The 23,399-nt window shown below is 44.2% G+C and overlaps 1 protein-coding gene across 1 annotated transcript in view; it reads left to right on the top strand.

Moving 5' to 3' along the window:
- Positions 1-9,322: 9,322 nt before the first annotated feature.
- The window catches only part of SH2B3 (SH2B adaptor protein 3), a 151,444-nt gene continuing 137,367 nt past the window's right edge, over positions 9,323-23,399 (top strand). Inside the window, exon 1 of the mRNA XM_083151417.1 lies at positions 9,323-10,037. The gene's annotated coding sequence lies outside the window, so the exon portion shown is untranslated. The remainder of the gene's footprint in view (positions 10,038-23,399) is intronic.

Genomic DNA, 23,399 nt, shown 5'->3' with positions numbered 1-23,399 from the left:
AAAGAGACTCAGTGGAGATGGGAGTTCACAGTTTAAATTGTGGCTTAAATAAATAATGACCGTACTAGTGTGGCTGAGAGGATGTTCCCCCATCCATACCTCTCCTGCATGTATGGATGTGGGAACAACAATTGATCTATAATTCCCCATCTCGGGGACAATTGCAGGGGTGCCCTGAATTGGTGGTGCAGGACCAACTTAAATTATTTATGATCAATTTAAATAGGAAATACTACTATTTGTGTGCTAAATGTTAAATATGTGAATAAATAAAAGCCACACCGCTCACGCTAACAATGACCTATAAATACAGTTTACTTCAGTTACCTACATTTTCATTAATTTCTCCAAAAGAAACTTTTGGGAGTGAAAAGAATGCTGATACCCTAGGGTGCCATGAATAAAATAAATAAATTGGGAACCACTACTGTAGCTTAATATTATATGGTAAATACTTGTTTGTGTGACAAGGAGGTAGTAAATACAAGCTTGGAGGGAGAAGATGCAGGTGGGATAAACTGCAATTTTTGACACAGGAAAGCCTCATTTCCTGTGTACAGAGAACGCAGGTCTAACCATGTTGTGGAGCACAGTTTGCCCTGTGGAGTTATTTGAGTTCCAATTAGGAATGCTGGTTTCATATGTAGAAACAGGAAATAAAAACATTTCATGCATGGGTTTAACATAATTCCAGTCTGTCTTTCTCTTTCACATACATACTGTATGTGTGTATACAGTAAGTATGCAGGGTGGGTTAGCAATAGGCCAAGGGGGAAGGGTTAGGTTTAGGGGCTAGTGGGGGACTACAGGTGCCCATACACACAGCAATGAGCTCCCTGCTTTTTGTACTAACTAGATCGCATCACATCTAGTACAAAAGCAACTGATGTGCTTCAGCAGCTTTCTTTTTGTACTAGATGCGATGCGATCTAGTACATAAAGTCTGTGCACAGTACTTTATGTGCTGTGCGATGTGTTGTGTAATGTGCATGGGAGCATCCCAACAACAACCACAAGCAGTTCACCACGCCCACTGGCACCAAGCGGCTACACATGCGCATAAAAGTATATGCACATGCGCAGTCGCTCCCCATTGCTTGCAGAGTAGTGTGGTGATTAGAATCACCCCCTTGATGTTGCTTTTGTTTGCAATTGATCACTGTAAACATCGGATATATAACAGTAATGTTCTAAGTAGTAGGTAAAATGTGGAGTGTGTAATTGTAAGAACTAAGAATGTTGTGCTGATATTGTTTAATATTGTTAATGTCTAACCGAGAAACTATGGAAATGTTCCAACATAATAGACATAATACAATTTGCCATTATTTTATTCACTTTGTTGGGATTTGCGGGCCACCTGCCTCTCTGCTGTGGGTGGGAGAAGGAAGAAGCATCAGAAGCAACCAGAACGGTAAGCAAAAACACTAGGGTGTTAGAAATGCCTGGGAGAAAGATGTATTTTGGCAACAAAAAATCCCAGCCCTTTATCCAATCATCTTCACCGAATAGACACAACTGTCAAGTAACATTTCTGAGTCCATAAAAAAAAAAGGGGGGGGGGGGGTTCTGCTTCCGATGAAAATTTTACGTGTGTGTATGTACTGTATGTATGAGAATACATTTTGTAAACCTGTGAGATCAGTCAGTTGACAGGTGTCGAGAGAATAGGAAAAACCCTATTCAAAAGACTGGACGGGTGCTGATTGGCTGAATAGGATTTTTTCTATTCTCCCGCCACTCACTGCCTGACGCTACACACTACCCGGACCCTGCCCGCCGCTCCAGGGTGACCTACTCCCTGGACCTCGCTCTCTCTGCTGCATTGACGACTGCACATAAGATTTATCTTATGCATCGGATCAGATCGGATGTCATACAATTTGGGCCGATTTCACCTGATTTCTCGGCCCAATCCTCCAGAATCAAGTGAAATAGGGCCCAAATTGTCTAGTGTATGTGGGCATAAAGAGGCTGAGGTGCCCCAGAACATGCCAGGTACATATTACTAGTTATTAGATAATACAATATATATGCACTTTACACTGTCAATATTCTATTTTCTTTTGTATCTCCACATATACCTCTGCTACTATCACCTTTCCATGTTAATTTTATGAAAACCCAATTGTTGAAGAAGAGAAACACCTGATAGCAGCAGTGAACAGGTATAGATGAAGAGGTGGCATTAATTTTAGGCAATTCTTTTAGACCCGAACAGATGTCAAATTGGTTTGTTAACTCCTCTGCACCCCTACTAGGTCTTTTTAGGAAAGGTGTATTTATTTTAATTTATGTAAACTGCTGGAGAAGCTAAAGGAGGAGATGTCATTGTGTTGTGTACCACTTAAGCTGGCAATTTGCTAATCAGGAACTCTTTGCATCTCTTAAGATCCTGGTCATTTGAAAAGACCTTACATATGACTTAAACATAGGGTTAAGCATTGTCACCAAAATGTAGTAAAAGAAAGCTAATAAAGGACTTGATCTACAAAACCAACTTACTTTGCAGATTTGGTTGTTTAATCTCCTCATTTATACAGCTAATTTTCAAAAAGCCTAATTAAGTGAATCACCTGACACAAGCTACCAGTGTCTGAACTCACTTCAGAGGTGGCTAAATTCAAAAAGGTTTGATCACATTGCACAAGACAGAAAGTATTTTCTATTGTGCTTGGCTAAAGTGCACTGCCCTTCCTCTCTCAGGGTCATGGCTTGTTGTATAACTATGGATGGCTTTATGCTGTTTTTCCAGCCGCTATATAGTGGAATTCCATCTGCATACCACCTCTTGATTCAGTTGGTGGCAGGGCAAATTCAACTGTTCTTGCAAGTTCTGCAATCTCCTGCATACTGTGGTTGAATGCTGAAAATATCCCAATAGCATCTCTTACGCACCCTTCATTTAAAATAAAAAACATGTACCACCAAATTGATTGTGCAAGCAAAACATGAGACATGTTGGAATTCACCCAGCTGCAATGCGTTTACAATATTTGTGGTGTTATCACAAATCCTGAGGAGAATCAAAGTAGGTTAACACTTTGAGCACCCAGAAACTCCCCTAGGAGTCTAAGGGCCCTAGGCTGAAAGCTGAGGGTCCCCTAATTCCATGGGTACAAGAATTAAAAAAATCAGCCCTTGGGAACCGGAGATATCTGACTTCAAATTAGTGGTCCCCATCCAAGCCTGTTAATTGCTCTTCCCAGTCTGACATAGAGTTTTTCTGAGGGTATATTCAAAAAGCTGTGACTCTCCCCCTTTGATGGACACTAGTAGCTTGTCTCTACTGTTCTAAGAACCAGAGAGATCAGCCTTCTGCAGCTAGTTACTGCTCCAGCTCCACACACCTGGTATGTAGTTTAATATTCTCGTTGGCAGATTGCTCTGCCTCCTGAACTCTGATCCCCTAGTCCATTTGGTAGGTGGGATTCTCTCGTTTTTAATTCCATTAAAATCTAAGAAATCTATTTCCGGGAACTGGAGATATCTACAGTCAAGCAAGCTGTCCTCCCACCAGAAAACTATGAATAATAAGACCACTCCACTATACACCCCTCCTCTGCGTATTAAACATCCTCTACCACCCTGGAAGTAATGTATTAGGGCCCCTTCATTCAGCCCAATGCCCCCTTCTCCCACCTCATCTCCCACCATCTGTGCAGTAAAAACTAAATACTCTGGAAAACCACGGTTTTCTGAATATTTCAGGTTTTGGACAATAAAGTTTTATATTCTCTACCACCTGGATGGCAGAGAATATATAGGGCGCTGGTTAAGATGAGTTGGTATTGCTGAGCTGCTCGACACCGGGGGATGGTAAGACCCCTATATATCAGAAACTGATGAGAAAAGAAGAAAATTGGTGGTGGAGCGCTGACTTTATAAAAATAGTTGACCAATTGGGTATTACAGTATTAATATTTAATATAACACATCAATAAAAAACATGACAATACGATCACATATAGTAATAAAAAAGAGGTAAAAAATATATATTATATATTTACTATGACAGTGTCCACCTCTACAAAGACCTGGGTGTGTGAATACAAATTAAAGTCTCACTTGTTCCTAGTAATGCCTTTGACAAAGCCATCTGTGGATGACGAAACGCGTTAGGCGGATATCCTCTACACTACCTGTGGATTACAAATATTGTGATTTCAACTCCCACTTGGACCAGCCCTCCAATCTCATCAAGTACTGGACTCTCAAAAAGGGACACCACCACCTGATAACATCTTTCGGCCCTCCATTCCGTGAGACGTGTGCCATCTTTCCTCACGAGGGGAGATCTATATCATCAGGCAGCAAACAGGTATATGGACACCCGCTATCCAGCAATTCATCTTATGAGAGGGCACTACTAGGAACAAGTGAGACTTTAATTTGTATTCACACCCAGGTCTTTGTAGAGGTGGACACTGTCATAGTAAATATATAATATATATTTTTTACCTCTTTTTTATTATTATATGTGATCGTATTGTCATGTTTTTTATTGATGTGTTATATTAAATATTAATACTGTAATACCCAATTGGTCAACTATTTTTATATTTCAGGTTTTGGAATGCACGGATAAGGGAGACCTGGCCTGTATTTAAATAATGAATCCATCGTGACATCGAAGCTAGTGGCACTCGGTGAAGACAGTCAAACGTATGCACCGTGACTATTTAATGTTTAATATATCATCAAGCAATAATAACAATAATACAAAGCACACCTTATATCCCCACCATGTGAGACAACAGAGGCCGGTCCATGAAGTCAGAAGGTGTCACCAGGAAATGATATACACCTCTGGTCTGTTACCATGCCAACTGACATACACAAACAACTACTACAAACAAAATACCATTTTTTTTTTTACAAAACAACAGTATTGACCAGTGGCGGCTCCTGCCTTTAAACTTAAGGGGGACTGCAATTTCCTGGGTACTGCTCATTGCAAATAGTCATTAATTATGTGAAGATTATTAGTTTGATTTGCACTGTACACATACCCTCCAACATTTTCGCCACAGAAATCGGTACAGGGGGCGTGCCCACCGATATAGGGGGCGTGGTTAAATGTAGAGGGGGTGTGGCAACAACTCATATTCATAGCCATGCCCCCACCTGAGAATAGACATTAATTTAAAATTGTACTGTACCCCATTGAGCTGCTCCGTTGTGCTAATCCCGGCGCCAGGCAGATCAATGGGAGCGCAGGTAGTCTGAGCCCAGCCGTTGATTGATGTGAGGGGACTGTCACTGTCGCAGAGCAGACCCGGCAGAAGCTGTCATTATGGCGAGCTCACTAGTGGGTGATCCGGGGAGGGGGGAGAAGACTGTGTCTGTGAGGGAGTGTGATTGGGGGGCTGACTGGTACTCGCAGGGGCCAGCTCAACAGGCGCGCAGGCAGCGTATATGACGGGTGCGACGCTTGAACGCTGACTGTCGCGCAAGGCACACCTGGGAACGGGAACAGCCGCACTGCAACAAATTAACCCCCACTGGGCCCAATCACCCGGAGCATTGTCCTGTACTGTACTGTACTGTACGGTACTGTACCGGCAAAATCGGTACAGTTGGAGGGTATGTGTACAAGTATCTGTATGCAATTACTGTAAATAAATGATGTACTCATATGCACATAAACACATTTACAGTGCAAAATACACACTTTTAATAACTTTAATATTAATTATAGTACACAAAATGATACTCTTAATAAAGATCTACACACAAATATTATTAAAATCAAATAAACTTCCATGCACCTCTCTGGTGCAATACATACCTTCCTTCAGCTGCATCAGACTGACTCACTGAAGTCCGGCCCTGCTCACTGCAGAGGAATTGCTTCTGGGCTGCACAGACAGCAGCCCATAGAAGCACTGTAGCTGTGGAGATTTGCACAGAATGGCTTCCTGCTGGAAAGCTATTGCTGTCATTGCTCCATGTACTGACAGCCCAAGAAGGGGAGGAGTTTCCAGCTCTGTTGCTCTGTGTATGATGAGCAGTAGCAGCTTCCAATAGTAGGAATTAATCTATTACATGCTGAACTCCTCCCCACAGGGTTGGGCTGTTGCTGTGTCTGCACTGCTCCATGGAGCCTGGTGAGAGGAGGTTACCAGCATGTCACAGACACAGCCAGCAATCACCAAAGCTGTGTGTGTGTGTGTGTGTGTGTGTGAGAAGGGGGCTATAGCAGGAGCCTCCCCTGGTAGTGACATACATACGAAATGCAAAAGGTAGTCATTATAATAGCAAGGTTACCCCCACTGCTCAATCATAAATGCTAAACTAATAAAACAAAACCTATAAAAAATGCATTCTGCCCCAGATGTTAATTCAAACCCCTCAGAGAGATAGTATTTAAACAATTAATCTATCGTAACTCACAGCGGAGTAGCTTTAGGGAAAGATCACCGCCACAGATATTAGGTGGGATATGGTCAATAATAATATACTTTCACACTACATAGAGACTGATACCTATTATTCAATTACTCCAGAACAAGTGATGTAAGCCTTGTTTACTTATGCTAAATTTCAGTTTCCCTTTTGTTCTTTTCCCATTTAATATGTGGAAAATTAGTCTGTTCTCAAATTAATATAACATTGATTTAAAAAAAGCCTATCGCCATAAATGGCTCCTTTGTAAAGCGGTGGCAGGGTGCTAGTGGGGAATAAAATGAACAACAGCTGCAGAGAGTAGGGATGACCATTGACCAACGATGATTCATAATCATTGATAGTTTATGGCCGATGTAGAATAGTTTTACCATCAATGGAGGAGAACCAGATAGTTTACCTCCATCAATGGCACAGCATAACCAAATAGTTTTTGGATTGTTTTTCTCCAAAGGGCTGGGACACGTAGAATAGCTCCACCCTGACTCTGGTGAAGCCCCACACCCAGGTTCTGATTGGCCCACAGGCTACTAAGTCAGGGGAAGTGGATGACCATTGATAGGTAAAACCATTGATGGTCATCCATTGCATTGTATGCTACCATCGATGACCGTTTGCAGTATTGCCATTGACGGCAATGCCATCACTTGAAGAGAGGTGTTTCACTAGAAGCATTAGAACTGGGGCCCATTCAAAATGTTGCTATGGAGCCCACAAAGTTCTGGCTATTATTCTTCATTCTATCACCCTGCACCTTTCAAAAATCATGCAGTTCCTCTTTCCTGCCTGAAGCATCGCTAGTACAGACCACACTGTACTAGAAGCACCAAAGCAGACAGCGATACCTCAGACAGGAAAGGGGAACTACACTGGTTTTGAAAGGTGCAGGGTGCTAGAATGAACACTCTGCTATGTCCATAGATGCTGGACAGTTGTGGGCTGAAGCAGGGACATTGCACCCCAGTTAGATTATTCGGTACTCTTTACCTAGAACGGCGCCCGCGATTGTAATCGCGGGCGTCGGGGGTAAAAAATCGCGGGCATCGCGGGTCCATAAAAAACGGGTGCGACGCGATGCCCGCGATTTTCCCATAGGGATCAATGTTAAAACGGTGATTGGACGCGATTTGACTGTTAAATGCCTCAATGCCCGCGATTTGGCCATAGGAAACAATGTTAAATGGGCCACAGAGCCCTAATAGTGCCCTTGAACTCTGAAATGGCCCCCACAATTGTTAACGCCATCCCACGATTAATGTCAACCCGAAGCGTGGCGAGGGGCGGCGGTACGCGTCCTCCGACCTTTTCATACCCTACTATCCACGTCGGCGTGGAGTTGAGAATAGAATAGTGTGGCGAGCCCGAAGCGTGGCGAGGGGACGCGGATACCTTCACAGGTAAACGCGTCCCTTCGCGGGCTTCACAGGTGTCCGCGTCGCCACGGACACCTGTGAAGCCCGCGAGGGGACGCGGATACCTGTGAAGGTATCCGCGTCCCCTCGCGGGGCTCGCCACGCTTCGGGCTCACCACACTATTCTATTCTCAACTCCACGCCGACGTGGATAGTAGGGTATGAAAAGGTCGGAGGACGCGTACCGCTGCGCTCGCCACGCTTTGGGTTGACGTTGATCGTGGGGTGGCGTTAACAATTGTGGGGGCCATTTCAGACTTCACGGTGACTATTTGGGCTCTGTGGCCCATTTAACATTGTTTTCTATGTAAAAATCGCGGGCATTGAGGCATTGAACACTAAAATCGCGTCCAATCTCATTTTTAACATTGGTCCCTATGGGAAATCGCGGCCATCGCATCGCACCCGATTTTTAGTGCATTCGATGGTCGCAATGGTCGCGATGGGCGCCGTTCTAGGTAAAGAGTACCGATTATTCAATTTGACCCTGTCAACCTTTTGCATGTCACCCATATGAAGTTCAACTATTGACATACAGAGATGTTGACACTCATATTTTGTACATCTCTCACAAAGATGTTGGCACTCAAAGGGTTAAATTACGCTAGAGGCCAAAAAGCGTCACAATGTCATATGCTAGCTTATTTTCGCCTTGTTAAAGTTTGCTAAATATTCATTTGTTGTTTATTGGGTATAAAACCTGATAAATAATGTATACATTCTGAGTATTTAAAGCTTAGTAGACATTAGGCAATATCATCTATGAACAATATAGCCAAAGTTTTCGGGGGTTAGCTGCAAATATTAATTACCCCCCGAATGTATCATGGTGGGAACACAGCAGGAATCTCTGATCCCTTCTGCAATCCCTCCTAGGTTTCTAAGAGAGATGCGATAATGCCCAAAGTATCAATATCATGCAGCAGCGCATCAGCTGCCAGGGCTTCCACCATTCTGAGGTGGCTGTAGCCCACTGGGGCGTGGTATAGGGGTCCGACAGTCGGGATCCCGACTGGCCGGACCCAAACAGCATGGTGAGCGCAACAAAGCCCCTTGCGGGCTCGCAAATAAAAGTCAGTTACAACTGTTATTTTTTTTGCCACGAACGTGGCCGAATTCGGGGTGGGCACTGACGTCAGCCACTTCAACACGCCTGCCTTCACTCAGTGTTTTTCTGGGCACGCCCCCTGACTGCCCCCAACAAACCCCGACTCGGCATTCGTACATTGGGTCAGCACATGCGTATTTTTGCCCATACGCATGTGCAGACCCAAAACATCAGCCCCTGGACCAAATGCACAAAGAGCACACCAACCTGAATCACCCCCTCAGTTCCAACTTCCACCCCGTCCCGTCCACTTAACCCCCACTTTAATCCCTGCAGCAGGCACATGGATACAGCTAGTGAGAGGTGTGTGCCTGTGTAGGGCAGATGGGAGGAGAATATAGCAAGGACTCCTGTGCTGTTGCTCCTCCTTATCACGGCCACAGAGAGAGTAGAGAGGGACGAGCCCACTTTCGGTTTTGCACCGATTATAGCTAGGCTCAGGAAGATCCTAAGTTCCAACTCATCTGCAATGATCCATTTACAGTACATGCACTGATCAGTCCGTGTGACGTTACTGAGCCAACGTCTGTTTCACAGGGGGTCACACGTCCCTCAGCAGAGCAGGATCGCGCCTTGCAGCAGGAGATGTACTAAGCGCATTATTCCTGTGTGACGCTGCTGCTGCTGACGGGACACAGACAGATCCCGGGCCGCTGGGACTAGTGGTGCATGTCGGTGTGATAGTGGCTGGCTGCCATGTGACAGGGACGTGGCTGTCACCAGTGATCCCCGCTGCACGCCGCTGCCACACACACGCAGAGGACAGTACAGGACAGATAGAGCGGAGCCCACATCCTGCAGCATTTACATAATAACACAGCATGGGCCAGCCGCAGCCGCGCCGGGATCTAACGCCGACAGCTCCCTGATCCTCTCCCCGGGATCTCCTCCAGGCTTCTGACGTCTGTCCCGGGGTCTCCTCCTGCAGCTGTCACCTCGTCTCACACCGCCTCCCGCGACGCAGCCTGCCGGGGAGGAGGAGATGAGCTTCTAGCACTCCTACGTCCGTAGCTCTCCGTGCACAGACATAGAGGGGCTGCCGGGCGTCCTGTGCACGTTATGGCCTGAGACACCATGGGGGAACCGACACGGGAAGACCTCTCCTGCAGGTAAAGCGCTTTACTTCCCCTGCCACTAGGGTGCGCAGTGTACAGGGGGGCACATGGCTCAGCTTCTGGTGGTTATGTGTCATTTGGCCCTGCCTTGGCCAGTAGCTTGTCCATATTGCCCCCTGCACTGGTGTCCATGTTGCTACTGTATGTGCAGCCTCCTCCCAGCAGCAGCCGCCGCCGCCGCATGTCACTGTGAGATACCATGGCCGTAACATACAGTAGCTGTCATGACGGAGTGCATAGGCGGGTGCCCTGTGCCTGCAAGGCTGCACACCACATTGCTATAGCCTGGCACAGCGTGGGCCGTGGGGCAGGGTGAGCATTGCTGGTGTCCTGTCCCTGCAGAGAGCGCTCGGCACATGTACACTAGTGACACTTTGCAGACAGTTATTGCAGGTCCCCGGCTGGTTGGGGGATGTTTATTGTGATAAAGGCAGACAATAGCACATGTCAGGAAGCGCATGGTAATATGTCCGGATGTATAAAGGCGATGTCATGTTTTTAGTATGTACTATGTTGCTTTGGAAGTAGAGAGACGGTAACATATTAGTCCCCCGGAAGTAGCGCAGGCTGCATGCATGCTGGCCTTCACTTACTGTTCCATACCAAGCAGGATGAGTAGGAACATACATGGCCTCTCACTGCTATAGCAATGCAAGCTTTCATTTAGGAATTGCTGCTGAGTATGTTGCATATCTTGTCTGGGGAAACCTCGATATTGCACATAGCTGGTTTTTCTTAGCTGTCTCCTCTATAGCTCCACTGTACCATAATGAGTTGTTTTTGGCTCCCATTGTTTATATATATATATATATATATATATATATATATATATATATATATATATATATAGGGGTAGGAATCAAGCGGCACTCTCGGATTTAGCTTAATTGCTGCCTTGTAGCCGGAAGCTGCTGCACAGCAGGGACCCTCCTGTGGGTCCCTGCTGTGCAGCAGCTTCCGGCTACAAGGCAGCAATTAAGCTAAATCCGAGAGTGCCGCTTGATTCCTACCCCTATACCAGGACTGCATGTCCATGCTGGAGGGCACCAGGTCAGCTATTTTTGCATCATCCCCACTTGGAGTGCCGGCTCATCCCACAAATATATATATATATATATATATATATATATTATTCTAAAGTTAGTCGCAAGCAGCGGTGATGTTCGCAGGGAACATGCAGAATCGGTAGCATTGCATCCATATGTAGAAATTCTCTTCATGCCAATGTTTTATGTGACAGGCTATGAAACACAGCACCGTGTAACTTTATAATCTGAGCTGTTTAAAGGATTTGTTCGGTGCATGGAAGGAAGCTGGGGTAGCTTAAACAGCAAACATAACTGAATTGTAACAGGATGCACACACGTAAAATGGTTTCTTTTAAGTTTGATGGTATCATTAATGTAAGGAAGCCAGTAACACAGACATGCCATCAATCATCTTGGAGGGATTTCCCCTGAACCTTCCTACCATGGTACCCAATGCCCCATTTGGCAAAGGGATACTTTGCTGACAACAACATATTTGTATGTTTTAATAAAAAAAAGCCCATGCACGGTTTTGCAGGCTTATTTTATTTAATGGAAAAATAATATAAAACGAATACACCCTAGTGCAGAGGTTCCCAAACTGTGTGCCGTGGCTCCCTGGGGTGCCTCGGGACACATGCAGGGGTGCCTTGGGTTGGGGGTCCAGGACTAACTCAAATTATTAATGGTTAGTTATTTATGAGCAAAACCAGTGCTGGTGCCTGCCAATCATAAAATGTGTACAAACAGAAGCAAATCCTGCCCTTTACCACATAAATCACCCTAAGAATCGAATATATACCCAATCTAATTAAATTTTGTTTGGCCTAGGGGTGCCGTGAAAAAAAGTTCTGAAACTCTAGGGTGCCCTGATTCAAAAAAGATTGGGAACCCCTGCCCTAGTGAAATCCCATCCCACACAAAAACAGTGTTTGAGCGTAAGCACTGTGCATGGTGAATCCTGAATGAACCTCTGCTATCTTGGCAATTATTGATGCCTATGGAGAACATATTCCACACAGACTGTCCACTGAACTAACATACCTGAAATATGTACTATTGTGAGTGTGTCCAGGTCACCAGTGCTTAGCACAGTGACGGCTAACCCTGACACTCAAGCTGCTGTTGAACTACACATCCAAGCATGATCTGCTACAGCTGTGCTATTTGGCCATGCTAAAACTGATGCAGGGCATGCTGGGATGTGTAGTACAACAACAGCTGGAGTGTCCAGGTTAGCCATCACTGGCATGGCGGTTTGTGATACCCCTGCTGCTCACTTCTGTTTACACAGAATAAACACTTGGCATATGATTAAAGCAGTAGTCATTTTTTTGTATACTCCTTTCACATCACAATGCCGGCTCGGACCCACTATCTCGATACGAGGTCCTGCGCTTTCACATTAAAACCGGGTCGCCCATTATACAGACCCAGGTTTAACCCTTTTTTTAACCCGGGTCATTCTGCCGGATTGGTCGACCCGGGTTATAAGGCTTTGGTGCTTTCACACAACACCTCGACCCAGGTCCACACATCACCAGCCTGGCAATTACCAGGGTCCAATGTGCGGTGTGAAAGGGGTATTAGTGGGAATACACTTGGATGGATAGTATATCTAATGCTGCAATAGAACTAACAGAATATCCATATGTGAACAAACTAATTTGTATGTGAAATTGGTTATATTTCTGTATTTATTATTAATACGTATTTTATAATCCCATTTTGTAGTAAATATTATATAGAGAACTCTGGGTGTTGTATGTGGAAGGACTAAGCAGGGAGTAAGTTAAACTGTTTTGGTGTAGAATCAGTCAAGGAACAGTATGGGAATTGTGAGATACAACAACCTCTTACACCTCCCCTCCAAATAACATAACCAGAACCCTGCATCTTTCAAAACCTGTGCAGTTTCATGCCCGGGGCTTTGCTGTCTGCTGTGGTGCTTCTAACACAGGTGGACTGTACCAGAGAGCGACATCCTAGGTTTTGTAAGACACAGGTTGCTAGAATGAACACTAACCAAAGTGTGAGAGGTTAAAAATAAGCCCAGCCTTAACAAATAAAGTTGTGAAACTGTGTTTATTTTGGACAACTCACAATTTGGTTTTGTCAAGGTGCCCATGTTTGCCGTTTCTTAAAGATTAAGAAACTTTATCACTAAGGGGCCCACTTATTTAATATTTGCAGCTAAATCAGGGTTATTCGCAAATATTGACTGCAGGGGGGGGGGGGGGTGTCCTAGGAGGGATGCGAAACGGGCTGAGGTATCAACGGGCAGCATCGCTTCAGGTCCCTGAGCTAATGCCATTCTGAGATGGCAGTAACCCATTGTAGCCTATGGGCTACAATGGGCACTACGTGTTGGTGGGGAGTCAGGGCTAATCGTGCATGCACAGACACCCCCCACCCCCCCCGGCACCCAGTTGATTGCATTGCAGGTAGGGATGCCAATCCCGGGGCATTTTTTCAATCCCGGGATTTGGGATTGAAAAATGCTCAATCCCGGGATTCCCATTGGCATCCCTAATAATAAAAAATGCCCTCTATTTACTTACATTTGCGGAGGTTGCTGAGTGGGTGGCCGGCAGCTTGGAGCCAGGTATGCTGAGTGGGCGTGAGGGAGGGCTGCTGGCTGGGTTGCCGCCGGGTTTGTAGGCTGGGTGGCCGGGAGCCTGGAAAGCTGGCTGGGCGGATGGTTGAAGTCGGCTGTGCCCTGCGCAGCGTGACCTCTGACCTCGTTACGCTGTGCAGGCCGCACGCCGTGTATGGGAGAAGCCGGGTATAGGAGAAGCTAGATAGCGTCTGAGCGATGCTCAAACGCTGCCTGGAATTAGACTGCGCATGCGCAGTCTAATCCCAAAATCCCAGGATTGGAAACCCTGGCGTTTTGGGGGCCAAATCCCGGGATCCCGCCGATCCTGATCCGGGGATTGGCCACCATAATTGCAGGGGCAGGCTCCTTTCAGATCCCTCTCATTGCACGTGTTGGATGATACACCTCGCAATAGTATTGTATATTACAATGCGATCCTGCCAGTAATATTCCACCCACAATGCGACCCTTAATAAACGGGCTCCTAAGGCAGCTATCCCAAAAACAAAACTATCCACTTGGGTATCAAGGCTTGCAGGACAGCTGTACTGTACAACAAAACTATCTGCAGATAGCTAACCTTTCCACAGATAGCAAATTGTAAGCAGGTTATTTGTGTGATAATAATAACTTGTTTGAGTGTGCTAAATAATATATAGGTTTTTTAATATTTTCTCTGCAAAAGCTCCACATTGGTGGTTTTGGTTGTATTTGGCAATGAATAGGTTAAGAGCATTCACTTCTGCAACTACCAGGCGGAGTGGGATACAGGGAGCACTGGTGGCCTTAGTGTTATGCCTGGAATGTGAGTACATTGCTAGAAAGGAAAGGAAACATTTCCTAGCACAGTGTAGGGCCGGACCTATGGCGACAAGATAGGAGAGGGGGGTAACCTGGTCAGGGTTTACTTTTGAATGCATAGAAGTAATAGAAGTGTGGTGACTCCATGATGCTGCTTTTCGTATAAAGCTTTTATTTTAATAGATAAATAAAAAATATATATATATATATAATGTCGCAATTGTAAGTTGGCGCCCCTGTATAGACCTTAAGTTATTGGGTCTCTGTGGGCCTTCGACAAGATTCAAAACAAATTAGAATAAAAGTAAAGTCCAAAATTTATAAACATTTATTTAAAAGTCTCTTTTTCCGCAAGACAGTAGTGGATATTCCAGACCATAAAAAGTTCAGTGGTGCATTTCAAGTATTTCAAGTTTGCAAACTGATGTTCCCAACGCGTTTCGTCCCTTAAGGGACTTCATCAGGGGTTCGCAAATAATGTTGACCAATTTCCACGACTTTCAAAAACGGAATATATCACCAACCAGCTATTGCGACACAATATGATCTTTTATAGACTTTGAGGTGCGTTGTGGTTCTGGGACCTTTTCTGTCAGATATTCAGATCAAAATCTGGGATTTTTGTTTTAGAAGTTATGACCGCATGCAGTGAAACAGATAACTCTGGACTTGTGGGGTTTGAGGATTACTCTAAAGAAAGATCCTGTGTTAGGTCTATCCCGATGGTGGGGATGTTTTAATTAAATATCACCACTCTTCCCGTGTATATTTAAGGGCAAAGGGTACCCCTCACGATATCATGCACTGTTTAGATTGTGGTTCCCTCTGTCTGTTGCATCCATCTCTTTTTGAGGCCAACCGATACAAATTTTAGGACAGGAGCAACCAGTACAGAGTTGTAGACAGATCAAACAGTTTTGGTTTTCACCTTTTAGAGATGTGAGCCAGTGTGAGGTTCAGAGGGAAATTCTAGGACTGGCTCACATCTCTAAAAGGTGAAAACCAAAACTGTTTGATCTGTCTACAACTCTGTACTGGTTGCTCCTGTCCTAGAATTTGTATCGGTTGGCCTCAAAAAGAGATGGATGCAACAGACAGAGGGAACCACAATCTAAACAGTGCATGATATTGTGAGGGGTACCCTTTGCCCTTAAATATACATGGGAAGAGTGGTGATATTTAATTAAAACATCCCCACCATCGGAATAGACCTACTGTAACACAGGATCTTTCTTTGGAGTAATCCTCAAACCCCACAAGTCCAGAGCTATCTGTTTCACTGCATGCGGTCATAACTTCTAAAACAAAAATCCCAGATTTTGATCTGAATATCTGACAGAAAAGGTCCCAGAACCACAACGCACCTCAAAGTCTATAAAAGATCATATTGTGTCGCAATACCTGGTTGGTGATATATTCCGTTTTCGAAAGTCGTGGAAATTGGTCAACATTATTTGCGAACCCCTGATGAAGTCCCTTAAGGGACGAAACGCGTTGAGAACATCAGTTTGCTAACTTGAAATGCACCACTGAACTTTTTATGGTCTGGAATATCCACCACTGTCTTGTGGAAAAGAGACTTCTAAATAAATGTTTATAAATTTTGGACTTTACTTTTATTCTTATTTGTTTTGAACCTTGTCGAAGGCCCACAGAGACCCAATAACTTAAGGTCTATACAGGGGCGCCAACTTACAACTGCTACCCACATTCCTTTTTATCCCCATCCAACAGGGGATCTTGTAAGTCCGTCAGCCTAGATCCAATAGCCAACAAATTGGTGGCGCGAAACAAGAGTCTGCTCCATATATATATGTGTGTGTGTGTGTGTGTGTGTGTGTTATAGTTAACCAATAGTTTTTATTACAATGGAGATCTTTTGTATTTTACTATCAGGAACTGGGTTAACTGTAGAAATAGGCCACTAATCCATGTCTGTAGAAAGTGAGGGGCATTCAGAGACTAGTGGGACAAGACAGGTAAATCTGGGCCTGTTGGTGTGTACAGACTTGTCCTATGCCATATGGCAAGAGACGCCCGGCTTCATTGAGAGAAGTAACATACCATATATTTGTTTAAATCATGCATCAAATGGTGTGTACACATGGTAAATTAGTCTTGGATCGAATTGCACGGCAAGCCACCCGACATGCATGCGATTTGGACTACATAGTCATTGCTGCCCTGTCTGGATTTCGATTTGTGCTGCCACGGGAGCGCACATCTGGATCGAAAGGTAAAAAACCTGTGTGATCTGTATGTGATCTGCATGCGATTAATATAGTCAAAATCTCATCTGGATCTTATGCAGATTGTACAAGTGTGTATGGTCTGTAAACACAGTGAGATTCCCTTGCTATTGGATTTAAGATTAGTGCTGTGCAATCTTTGCTAACTCTGTACTATTTACATACAATTCATACAATCTGCATTAGATTTGCACTATATAGTCATTGCTGCCCTGTCTATGTGGGTTTCAATTTGTGCTGTCACGGGAGTGCGCATCGGGATCGCAAGGTAAAAAACCTGTGCGATCTGCATGCGATTTTGACTATATTGTTCAAATCTAATGTCAAATCTCACTGTGTGTACACAGCATTAGTCACATCTAAGACACAGCAAAAATCTGCTCACAGTGTACCAGAAATGCTAGTCTGCAACTTTAATTGGTTTTACATATGATACAGACCAGAACGTATGGCTGCGAATTGGCAGCCCTGACAATTCAAGCGAACGCGCATGTGCACGATACACTGTGCACATATGCGAGTTGTGCGCAGAAAGGCGAGATTGACACTCTGCAGCTGTTTGGGGGTGAAACAAATTTGCAGCTGTGCACATGGGTGGGAATTTGCATGTGCGGGTTGACATTTACCTGATCACTGGGCTCCATAGATTCGCGGCCAAACAATCAGGTCTGAATCGGGCCCAAGGTCAGAGATGAAATACAGAGGCGCATACTGTGTAGCAAAGCCGTGGCCAATTGCATTGGAGCCCTTTTTTACACAGATTTAGGCTCAGTTGCACACGGGTCCAGCTTAAGATGTGATCGCAGCTGAAAAATTATTATTGGTAAGTTGCACATGCATCATGGTCACAACTTTACAATGCTGCTCACAGTGAGAAATCCGTTACAGAGTGATTGACGTAAAGAAACCATTTGGGAAGATAACCGGAAATGTCTGCAAAAATGCTGGTGACTGTTCTTGGGGAGTTGTCTCAATATGCGACTGTGATCTTGTATGCATAAAACGGTAGCAGCATTGCAGCTCCACTGTCATTCTACATGACCATAAAGGCATTTAGGTAATCAATGTTCTCTCGAAATATTGTACATATAGCTGATCTTGTTCAACATACAGAATAACCCTATGCATTTAATCCATTAGGAATTCATCAGAGTTTAAAGTACATTTATAAAACTTCACAGTGGTCCCATATTAAAAGGTTCCATCATTGGGAAATAAAATCAAGGATCAAAAGGGTCTTTAAATAACCTTTACCAATATAAAGTTGACTGTAGATATCATCAGTGGTCCTAATCACAATATAGTTGACCGTAGATTTATGTCAGAATATATTAATATATAGATATATATAACCCTATAATAACCCTCCAAGTATTTTTTGCCAGCTGCACAGTGTGTAACACAAAAATAAAAAGAACCCACATATTTTCCAGTTTTAAATACAGGTAGCTAGCTGTCTTATCCAGAGTTTTCTGCTGTGTGAAGATTCCAGCTGACGTGTGCCCCATGTAGGGCGCCAACTGTGACAAGGAATTGCATACACTGGACAAAGATGGTGTTTGAGTCTTTATTTGTAGCAGGCAACAGCATTCCAGTATGTTCTCGAGGTTACAGTACAGCAGCATACAGGTGTCCGCAGCACAGTTCACCAAACCCTTCACACCCTCCAATGGCCCTACCTTAGCCTGCACCCCCAGCCTGTTACCTGGGAAGCTATTCCACCATCAGGAGCCATTACCCTCTGCCCTGGAAACTAATTTAAGAGAGTCACAGGTGCTGATAATCAGCCAAACCTTGATCACCTCTTTGGGAAAAGCTGGACTGGATCTAATCATCCTGCTGCTGCTGCTGCTCTAAAACCTGGCCCGGATAGTTCACATTCACTTCATATGCTAGATTTGTTATGATTTCACCTGGATATATGTTGTGAAGTAATAACACCTACTTTCTCTTTCATGCATAGGGAATGCAGGAGAGCCATATACAGTGGGATATAGACGAGTGATCAGTAGAGCTGGGCACTTTAAATTTCAATGTATGTGACTGCCTCCTCTTCTGCTATGGCCCTCCACCAGACTAGTTTTAGATATGTGCCCAGGAGAGCTGGACACTTAAGGCTCATACATACATTTTCAGCTGAAGGTAGCTAATTTTGGACATTTTTGGCAATTTTCAGCTGAAAATCTCCTAGTGTGTATGCCCCAGCAATGGGCGACTAGCGAGATGAGCGCTCTTGCATCATGACTAGCAAAGTCCCACATTGGCTGGTTTTACCAGCATGTCTAGCTATGATGGATGGTTTTTCATCCATCATCACTGTGTGTGTGTGTGTGTGTGTGTGTGTGTGTGTGTGTGTACGTCGCCATGGTCACCGGGCTGAAAGATTAGCCACTTTCAGCCCAGCAGACCGCCACATTTCCTCCCCCTTCTCCCTTGCTCTGCTCCAGATGGAGCATACTACCGTCACCCTGCTCCACACGAAGCATACATTACCGCCATCTATCCCCTTATCCCTCTTCCTGTTCCATATTGTCATGCTGCACGGAGCAGGGAGGAGAAGCCAAACAGCCCATTTGTCTGCCTGCTGCAGCTCTCCCGCAATTATAAAATGCATATTTTTAAGTAGCCAGGGTAGCCACTGCCACCAATTTGAGAACTGTTCAAAGTATAAAAATATCACCAATGACTGTCCACAATATATAAATTGCTGGCACAGGCCAGCAATAAATACATTTGCACCACTGGCCTCCAATGTTTATTAATACAGTATGAGGTGGTAACATATGGCCAGCAATGTACATGTTACCGCCCCCCTCTGCCCTTGGAATTCAAACCCCTCCCATTACGTAAATAGCCTTCATAATAATAGATTCTCAGCAAAGTCTTTCGCCTCCTGAAAATCTCTTGCTCTTTGGGGAAATAGCTCAGGGTGTATGAATTACTTTGGTGACCGCTATATCTAGCAGAGATTTTGGCAGTCTTTTGAAAAGAAAATCTCCTGGTGTGTATGGGCCTCTACTCTGGAGCTCCAGAATTTGTTTTACTTTCTTTCTCTATTTCTTTAATTTACACTTATTTTTTTTTAATTAGCTTTCTTCAACAGACTGGCAATTTGCCCCTGTCAAGCCTGTACAGCGGGAGCTGCTGCAGGGACAGATTTCCACCCTGCGGGGTCGACACCCGGGTCCCCGGCTGCAGGGACATCCATTACTGTGAAACCTCACATACAGCAGCACAGTGGCGTAAGTTTATAACAGATGCCCAGAAGCAAAAGTGTGATGTTGCCCCCCCCCCCCCCCCCCTGCTTTCTTAAGACTATTGGTTAGCCACACCCACAGAGGCACATGCACAGACACATATACACACAGCCACATAGAAACTAGGGTGACCAACTCCTCTCTTTAATCCGGGACACATATTAATTACACAGGTTCTGTGGCTGGCTTTCACCTGGTTTTAAACTGCCACACCTCAGTACTCCATTTCACCTGGTTTTAAACTGCCACAGAACCTGTGTAATATGTGTCCCGGATTAAAGGGATGAGTTGGTCACCCTAATAGAAACACACATATATACACAGTCACATACATAGTGTATACATGTATACACACTGGCACATACACCACATGTATACACAGACAGTAGCTACAGTGCATATGCACATAAACCCACAATTATACACTGCCACATACACACACAAGCACATGTATAAACACAGCTACATATGCACATACACCCACATGTATACACACAGCAACATACAACCACACACACACACACACACATGTTTACACATCCACACACCTCAGTAAACACACAGCCACATGTGTACAGCCCATATATGCACACATAGCAACAAATGCACAGAAACATAGCCCTACATACATACACACACACACACACACACACACACAATACACATACATAGTTTAACACACACTACAACTGCCACCTCTCACCTATAAAATAGGCATCCATCTTCTGTAGATCATGAGTCAGAAGATCGTGGGGGGTGAAGATCTGGACTGGCTGCAGGGCTGTCAGGAGGAGACAGGGGCTCTGTGTGTGACAGGACCCCCTTTTATGGCTGAGGCTATTGTAATAGTTTATTTTAGAGCCTGGCAATGACCCTACCTCCCCCAATTCAAATCGCCCCATATCTTTGCTGTCAACTGATGTAAAAATCCTGGCTAAAGTCCTTGCCACACGGTTAAATTTAGTCATTACATCCATTATACATGAAGACCAGCCTAGCTTTATGCCAGGTAGACATACTACTCAAAACCTGCGAAGATATTTTTACCATCTACAGAGGGGTGACAGACCAGGATCGGAGGCAGTAGTGGTGTCATTAGACGCCGCCAACGCTTTCAATTCGGTGGAGTGCTGTTTTCTTTGGAAAGTGATTGCCAAATTTGCTTTTGGACCAAGATTTTTACAGTGGGTTCAATTGCTCTATACGTTTCCAGCGGCCCGTGTTTCTATTAATGGTCATGTCTCTGTCTTTTTATTGGTTAGGGGTACTAGACAGGGATGCCCACTTTCTCCAACCTTATTGGCCCTGGCTATTGATCCCTTGGCTAGTTATTTAAGAATGTGTCCTTTGACCGAGAGGCTGAAAGTTGGGATACTGTAGACACCGCCACCTTATATGCAGACAACATGCTATTATTCCTTAAATAAACTAAACTCACTACCTCATCTGTTGCAGATTATTGATCAATTTGGGATGTATTCTGGACTTCATATAAACTGAAATAAATCCAGCATTTTTCCTCTTTCTGGGAATCTCCCTTCAATCTCTAACCCCAATTGCCTGTTGGAATGGACGATTTGATTTAAATAGCTTGGGGTTTGGATCACTCCTCTTATCTGTGATTTTGTTGCTCAGAATATAAACTTGGTTATTGATATTCTGAAACAGCGTACATATGGAGAACAGTTATGGGGCATATTAATGTAATAAAAAGGTCTGTCCAGCCCAAATATCTATATTTGATAAAACTCTACCCTAGCTATATATGTATAGCTAATTACATTTTTTTATTGAAGTGTTTAAAGTACATAATAACTTTTTGTTTAAAACTTAATAAAATGATAAAAAGTACCGCCAGCAGCATGTGTGGGTATTTATGAAAACTGTGAAAGGAATCTGTATAGTGACGGCCTGTTTGGGTGTCTGTATGCCCGACAGGGCAGCCCGGTGCTAAATTATGGAGTGAGAGCGCAGATTACACGGGATATATATATATCTATATCTATCAGACCCATTGATCATGCTTAGTTTAAAAGAGTATGCATATTAGTAGGTATTGTATTGGGAGGCCTTACCCACAAATGGCAAATGAAGACTACAGAGTAGATACAGACAATTATTGGGTGGCGTCTTAAATGCTTATGAGTCCTTAGGACACCTCTATTGGTATCTCAAATGATGGTAAACACAGAAGTCCATATAGAAAATGTTCTTTCTTTATTAAAAGTCTCTCTTTTTCAAATTAATTAAAACGTACGCTGATGATGGTGTGTATTATATGTGTGTGTGTATATATAGAGCGATTGAGAGAGAGAGATAGAGAGACAAGAGTATGGTCTCCGCAATGCGCTAATTAATTGGAGACCAGAGAGCAGCACCTCTAGTGTGCCCCTCCTGTTAGTGAGGGACAGGGGAAAGTACAAAATAAAATTAGTAGAATTAGTAGAGTGCGCTAGAACCTAAAAAGGTAGTACCACCCAGCAGAGAGACTCAGTTTGTGGATGAGAAGGCTACATCTCATTGTGACTGTGGTTTATCCATTGTGATTGGTGCCCCAAATGAAAGAAGGGAAAAAATTTTGTGACTACTATAGATCTAGTCCTGGTTCTCTTGCCTCACAGACTTAGGGGGTTATTCTGATTCGCTTGGAAAGGCACAATCACTCTCTAATGCATGGGTCCTCAAACTGCGGCCCTCCAGATGTTGTGAAACTACAAATCCCAGCATGCCTTGCCACAGTTTTAACACTCCCTTATAGCAAAACTGTGGCAAGGCATGCTGGGATTTGTAGTTTCACATCATCTGGAGGGCAGCAGTTTGAGGACCCATGCTCTAATGCAGGGCTGGGCAACACCGACCCTCCAGATGTTGATGAACTACACATCCCAGCATGCCTTGCATCAGTTTCAGCATGCCCACATAGCAAAACTAATGCAAAGCATCCTGGGATGTGTAGTTCATTAACATCTGGAGGGCCGGTGTGGCCCAGCCCTGCATTAGAGCATGCAGGGCTGGGCCACACCGGCCCTCCAGGCCTGCTCTAATGGATAAAACCATATGCACTTTAGGTGGGGCTGATGTAACATGTGCAGAGAGAGTTAGATTTTGAGTGTTTTATTGTTTCTGTGCAGGGCAAATACTGGCTGCTTTATTTTTACACTGCAGTATAGATCTCAGTTTGAAGTACGCCCCCCCACCCCACCCAAATCTCACTCTATCTGCACAGGTTAAATCTGTCCTATCTGCAGCGCACATGATTTTGTCCATTAGAGAGTGATTAGTGCCTTTCCAAGTGAATCAGAATAACTCCCTAAATTTGTTTATGAATTTGTCAATATCTGTATGATATAGACTATTCCTTGATATCCTAATCTAGTTTTAAGATCCGTTTTTGCCATGCCTCTGATGAAGTGGTTAGACGA

The sequence above is a fragment of the Crinia signifera genome, chromosome 1 (genome assembly GCF_055691185.1).
Source record: "Crinia signifera chromosome 1, ASM5569118v1, whole genome shotgun sequence".
Taxonomy (NCBI): domain Eukaryota; kingdom Metazoa; phylum Chordata; class Amphibia; order Anura; family Myobatrachidae; genus Crinia; species Crinia signifera.
This window is presented reverse-complemented; position numbering and strand designations above follow the sequence as displayed.